Raw genomic sequence first — 6,601 nt, 5'->3', positions numbered from 1 at the left:
GACCACAGGCGCCCGCCACAACGCCTGGCTATTTTTTGGTTGCAGCTGTCATTGTTGTTTTGGCGGGCCTGGACTGGATTTGAACCCGCCACCTTAGGTGTATGTGGCTGGCGCCTTAGCCACTTGAGCCACAGGCGCCGAGCCTCTACAAGCTTTCTCATCCATCCTGTTTCTTCTGCTTGGAACACAGTTTTTCAGTACCATCACCTTCATCGCCTTCATTACCACTGTTCCCTTCCCAACACCGCCCCCTCATACTCACACAAATTCTCATTCAGCTTGCAGGTGTTCACTGAGTATCACTTCTCCCTGATCTCCCACGTCCATTTCAAATAGCCATCTTAGCTGCTCCCACTACACCCTGATTTCCTCCATTATAACGCTTCTGCTATTTTAGTCTGGCCTGTTTATGCCTCTGTTTTCCCCACTAGACTAGAAGCTTCAGGAAGCCAAAGACAGTGTCTGTCTTCTTCAAGGTTGACTTCCTAGCTCCAAGAACGGTGCCATGGCACAATACAAGTGCTCAGTTCTTACTTGCTGAGTCGATGAATCAATGAACCCCTGAAGGTGGAAGAGAAGTTATTCTGAAAAAGTTAAAGTGCCGATAAAAGTGGATCAAGAACATGAGGGAAAAGATCATTTAGCTAATTTCCTGGGCCATAAAAACTGCTAGTTACATTTCTGACATTTTCTAACCTGTAATACATATTTCCTGTTCTGGAAATTTATAATCACATCCACACACCACAAGGTGAAGTGAATATTTAACAGTCTCCCAGTTAGGTAAAGGTATACAAGCAAACTGGACAATGCACAGCAGGGCTACTTTAGTTAGTACTGAATTACAAATGGATTATACTCGTCAAGATGCTTGTATTTAAAAATCTCTACTATGCTCATAAATGTGGCAGATAATTGGGGAATCCAACTTGAAATACATAACTCAAATTAATGCATGTGAAAAACACATCTCAATGCAATGGCTTCTATATTTTGACTTTGTTTTTTGCTCATAATTCACACAGTCATCAAGATTAATTATACACATGGCCCAAATAAAACTTTTACCTTGTCATCAAGAAAGTAAATTATATAGGTTTTTCCACGTCTGGTATGATCCATATAGCCAATGGAATAGAGTAAACATAATGCATGGAATTTATTGCTGGTGGTCATTTTTTTCTCACTCAGCTCTGAGTTCTTTGAATTATTTGGCTTGCACAAGAAAGTCCAAGCTAGAATGTAGATCAGTTCCTTACAAACTAAATACCGAATGCACCCTAAAAGAAAAAGAGAAAAAGGCCATTCCTTGCTAGATATATTAATACACCTTTTCTCTTAAGGGGTTAGCATTCCCCATGAAACAAATTTGCATTTGGCTGGCAGCCAACAGGGCAACAGAAACTTTCTGTACTTTTTTAGGGGTGTGGGAGCATAAAGTGAAGTGAGAATGGGAAAGAGAGCAATGGAAAAATCGAAGTAGGAGTCGCAGGAGCCTAGTGCTCCCGGAGACTGTCTAGAGATGGAGAATCCTGAAAAATATGCCCAAATGTTTCCTAAGAATCCTGAAAAACATGCCCAAACTTTTCTAAGTTCCTATCAAGATCAGATCTTCTGGAATTAGTAATTAAAGTAGCACCTATCTACCTGCCTGCTTCTTAAAAATGTAAATAAATCACTTGACTCTATGTCTTTCCCAAACGCTATAGACAAGAGTAAACTGGAATAGAAGTGTGGAATATCTAATAAATATTCAAAAAGTATTAGTCTGGATGTTGTTTAATACAAATGTTGCTAGGTAGGTCCTGCTTGCTTTTCTAAGTCATGCAGAGGTTTTGTTGTTGTTGTTGTTGTTGTTGTTTTGGTTTTGGCAAATGGTTACATATTCCTCACAGTTTTTCTTTTCTTTTCTTTTTGAGCCAGTCTCATGTCGCCCTGGGTTGAGTGCCATGGTGTCACAGCTCACAGCAACCTCAAACTCTTGGGCTTAAGCAATTCTCTTGCCTCAGCCTCCCAAGTAGCTGGGACTACAGGTGCCCGCCACAATGCGGTTGTAGTTGTCATTGTTGTTTGGCCGGCCTGGGCTGGATTCATACCCGCCAGCTCCGGTGTATGTGGCTGAGGCCCTGGCCACTGAACTACAGGCGCCGAGCCCAGTTCTTTATTTTCTACTAGTATAATTAACCTGGGTCTATAGCCCAAAGCCTAAATCCATCCATTTATGAGAAAACAAAGACTTTTAATGAAAATTCAACCATACACCTTCTTTTTCTATTACCTCTGTATGATACTCAGTTATCCTTCTACCACAAAGCTTTCAGTGATTACCCTGCCAAGGTATAAGTTCGTTCCCAACTTCAGTTCAATCTTTTCTAGTAATATTTGGTTTCTCTTTTCTATTATTCCCTACAAAAATCACTTTCTGTAACATATTTATTTATGTTTTTATTATTTCCATCATTTTACTGTACAATGTGTATTAGATTCATTGTACTTTCTTTTTCTTCTTCTTCTTTTTTTTTTTTTTTTTCAGTTTTTGGTTGGGGCTGAGTTTGAACCCGCCGCCTCTGGCATATGGGACCAGCGCCCCACCCTTTTGAGCCACAGGCACTGCCCAGATTCATTGTACTTTCTATAATGTACAGATTAAGAGTTTTCAAAGCAATGCTTACTGACTTTTGTGATTATAAAAAAAGTGCTGCATAATCATTGTTCAACATGTCAAAAATACAGAAAAGAATAAAATGCAAAATAAACAACACTTATTCACTTTCCAATGTCAAAAAAAAAAAAAGACGACTGCCCTATTTTGGCCCTTTCAGCCCTTTCTCCATGTAGATCCCCCCTTTTTTTTTCTAAACATGTTTAAGAACATTCTCTTTTCTGTCATATTTTTTCCCCACTTGTCAATAACTGGTAACACCATTCCACACTGTTAATAATTCTTCATAAATTTCCTACCCAATGTCTGTATAATACCATATCCTTTGATAATACTATAATGATGATGTCTTTTGTTGGGCATTTGGGTTATTGCCAATACTTGACTTTTCTAAACAAAGATATATTGAGCATCTTTGAACATTAACTTTTAAAGTATTTCCCATAAATTCCTTTGAATAGATTCCTAGAAGTGGAATTACTAAGTCCAAGGGTTAGGAGCATTATTGAGGCTTTTCATATATTCACCCAATCTGCTTTTCAAAAAGGCTGCAACAATTGCAGGCCCCTCATGATTGAGGGGCCACATTTGAGAGTGGTTGCTCAACTGAACACTAATTGATGTGGAGAATTAGAAATTTTTAAAACCTATGTTTATTTGAGAGCCGGAAAAATGGTACCTGCTATTGCTCTGATTTTTATTCTTTGATTAATGGAAAGAGAATGCATTCCTATATATCTATTGCCATTTAATTTTCTTTCTTTCTTTCTTTTTTTTTTTTTGAGACAGAGTCTCAAGCTATCACCCTGGGTAGAATACTATGGCATCATAGCTCACAGCAACCTCAAACTCTTGGGCTCAAGTGAACCTCTTTACCTCAGATTTTCTACTTTTAGTGGAGATGGGGTCTAGCTTTTGCTGAGGCTGGTCACAAACTTGTGAGCTCAAGCAATCCACCCGCCTCGACCACCCAGAGTGCTAGGATTACAGGCATGAGCCACGGTGTCCAGCCTAATTTTCTTTTCTATGGATACTGTGTTTTTGCTCATTTTTCTGCTTCCCTCTATATTAGTTTTCTCTTACTGCATAACAAATTTCCACAAACTTAGTAGTGTAAAACAATATCCATTTATTATCACCTAGTTCTGACGGTCAGAAGCCTGGGTAGATTTGGGTGGGTTCTCTGTTCAGACCTCTCTCACAAGGGCTGAAATCAAGGTTTCGGCCAGCCTGGACTTTTATCTAGAAACTCTGGTAAAGGATTCAGTTTCAAACTCACTGGGATGGTTAACATAATCTAGTTCCTTAAGGTTTCCATTCTAGGCTGGCTGTTAACCAGGGCCCACCCTCAGCAACTCTAGGCTTCCAGCGCTTATCAAGTCTGCCCCAATTCCTTCTTGGCAGTTACCCTCCATATTTGATGCAGCAACAGTATGTTGATTTCTTCTCCTGAAGAGTAACTGAGTAGAGAAAGCGCTCTACTTTTGCAGATTCCTGTGATTCATTTTGGCCTGTGCAAATAGTCTCTCCATTTTAAATTCAACTCTGCCATGTAACATAACATAATCAAGGGAGTGATACTTCATTGCACACACAGCTTCCAGGGATTAGCAGGAGAAATCTTGGTGGAGGGACATATTTAGAATCCTGCCTGCTATAGTCCTAAGTGTTGTTTTTTGTGTTCTTTATAATTAAATCTCAATTGCTTGAATCTGCTGAATAATCTTACTGATGACTATCAGAGGCTGTATTTTCATAATGGCAAACAAAGACAACTAATACGGATGGGGCTGCTGTGTGCCAATAAAGATTTAGAATACATAAGTTTGCTAGCATGATATTTTTTATTGTGGAACAATACACATAACATAAAATTTACCATCTTAGTGATTTTTAAATGGACAGTTCAGTATTGCTAAATACAGTCACAGTGTTGGGCAGCCAGTCTCCAGAACTCTTTTCACCTTGCAAAACTGAAACTCTTACCCATTAACGACTCCCCATTCTTTCCCTCTCTCCAGTCCCTGATAATTAACGTTCTACTTTCAACACTGATATATTTTTTATTTTATGTATGTATTTATAAACAGATATATAGCAATTTCAATATGCCACTGTTCTAAGCACTTTAAAAATATTAAATCATTTAATCCTCATAAAAACCCTAATGAGGTCAGTACTGTTGTTATTTCCATTCTACAGGTTAGGGAAACATAGCAAGGCTAAGCAAGCTACCCAAGATTACACAACTAGGAAATGACCAAGCAGGAATTCAAACTGAGATAGCCTGGTTTTACTGACTTTACTATGAACCATTACACTGTAAAAACATTCATTGTAATAAACTCATTAGACATCAGTATCACTTCTTTGATGTACAAGTTTTAAAACATTTCCCTGTGTGCAATTTAACCTAATATTCATCTCCTAACTAAAAGGTAGACTATACAACCCAAGTGACACACCTCCACCGGCCTTTCAGAGATTTATGTATAGTCCAGTTTTGGTTAAGACATTTTAAGTTAATGAAAAAAAACTGCCTTGTATTATCACTAATCATAATTTACATGTTGTATTCTATAAAAGAATACTTTATAAATACAAACTACAATTCACTATAATTAGTGAAATTAAAATATAAAGAAAAAAACCCAAGTGTTTCTCTATAGCTCCTTCCAAAGAGGAGAAAACCTTACAAATAAGTTTACAACAGCATGGTTCAATCTCAGTTTAACCTGGTAATTTAAATGTATCTTGCTTTGCAAGTTATACACCTAAACCGGTCTCAATTTGTCATCCAGTTGTATGTTATCAGTCGTAATTCATTTAAGGGGTTGGTCTGAGAGCTCCTTAGTTTTAGTTTAATAATCCTTTCATCAGTCCATGCTTGTCATCAGTCATGTGGTATCATTTACTATACATTAAAAATGGGCAGAGTCAACAGAAAGAACAATCATTCTGTTTCTCTGGGAGCCCCAGCTTGCGGGTTAAAAGCCCTGCTGAGGTTTGGTTTCTATGACCCCTCTGGCGGCAGGGGCGGCAGTGGGCTCTAAGAACCACGCACTGAACAAGACCACTCATTTCAACTACTCTCTCGTCCTACTACACATCTGATTTCCCAAAACAAGCTGACAACACGTCAAGTAATCTCCCCTCATCCTTTACCCATTACAATGTAGTACAGTCTTCAGCATGAAATAAACACCAGAGCCTAGAAGAATCAGCAAAATCACCCTACCCTCTGGGAGCTTCTGGGATAATTACAGTGCTGTCATCCCTGCCCCATCCCCCTCCCCTCCGCGCCGCCGGTCGGCCAGGCAGCACAGAAGCAGGCAGATGCTCACCCGGTCGCTGGCTACTACTTTCCCTTCACCGCCGGGGCCTGCAGTCCGCTCCCGGCCGGGGTCCGGCTTCCGCAGCCCCCCGCCCGCCGCCGGTGACAGCCCGCCTGGCCGCTGACCATCCCGGCCCGGCTCTGTTTACATGCGGCTTCTCCCGGTCTCACCCTTAAATGCTTCCCCCCGGCAACCCGGGCAGCCAGAGCCTGACACGTAAGGTTCCAGAGCGCGAAGACGCGGCTCCCGGCGGCGGGGCCTGACGGCACCCTCCATGGCTCCCTAGCTCTCTGCTTCCCGAAGCGCCTTTCTCAGCTCTCACACCGTGCAAGCAATGGCGTGTGCGCGGGGTCTCCTCGCTGCTCCTCCCCACGCCAAAATGGTGGTTTGCAACTGGGAAAATTGGGGCTGGGACATACTAGGACCGGGGCGGTTTTTAGCAGCTTTCTTGTCTAAGACAATTGCTTAGAGATAAGTTCTTTTCAAAAGTAGGACTGTTAGAACCTGGAGGTTGCCTCTTATCTCAGATTTGGAGCTGCAGTATCAAGTTTTCACTGCCCTTTACTAGGTCTTCAACTTCACTGTGGATTCCCAACAAGAGGAG

At 40.9% G+C, this 6,601-nt stretch overlaps 1 protein-coding gene across 1 annotated transcript in view; it reads right to left on the bottom strand.

Moving 5' to 3' along the window:
* PLEKHM3 (pleckstrin homology domain containing M3) overlaps positions 1–6,146 on the bottom strand; it is a 176,115-nt gene extending 169,969 nt beyond the window's left edge. Inside the window, exon 1 of the mRNA XM_003784992.2 lies at positions 6,007–6,146. The gene's annotated coding sequence lies outside the window, so the exon portion shown is untranslated. The remainder of the gene's footprint in view (positions 1–6,006) is intronic.
* Between the last annotated feature and the right edge of the window lie 455 nt (positions 6,147–6,601).

The sequence above is a fragment of the Otolemur garnettii genome, unplaced genomic scaffold (genome assembly GCF_000181295.1).
Source record: "Otolemur garnettii isolate 467f Iridium unplaced genomic scaffold, OtoGar3 scaffold00013, whole genome shotgun sequence".
In the NCBI taxonomy this organism is placed as follows: Eukaryota; Metazoa; Chordata; class Mammalia; order Primates; family Galagidae; genus Otolemur; species Otolemur garnettii.
Note: the sequence above shows the minus strand (reverse complement) of the source record. Positions and strands in the feature narration are given on the sequence as shown.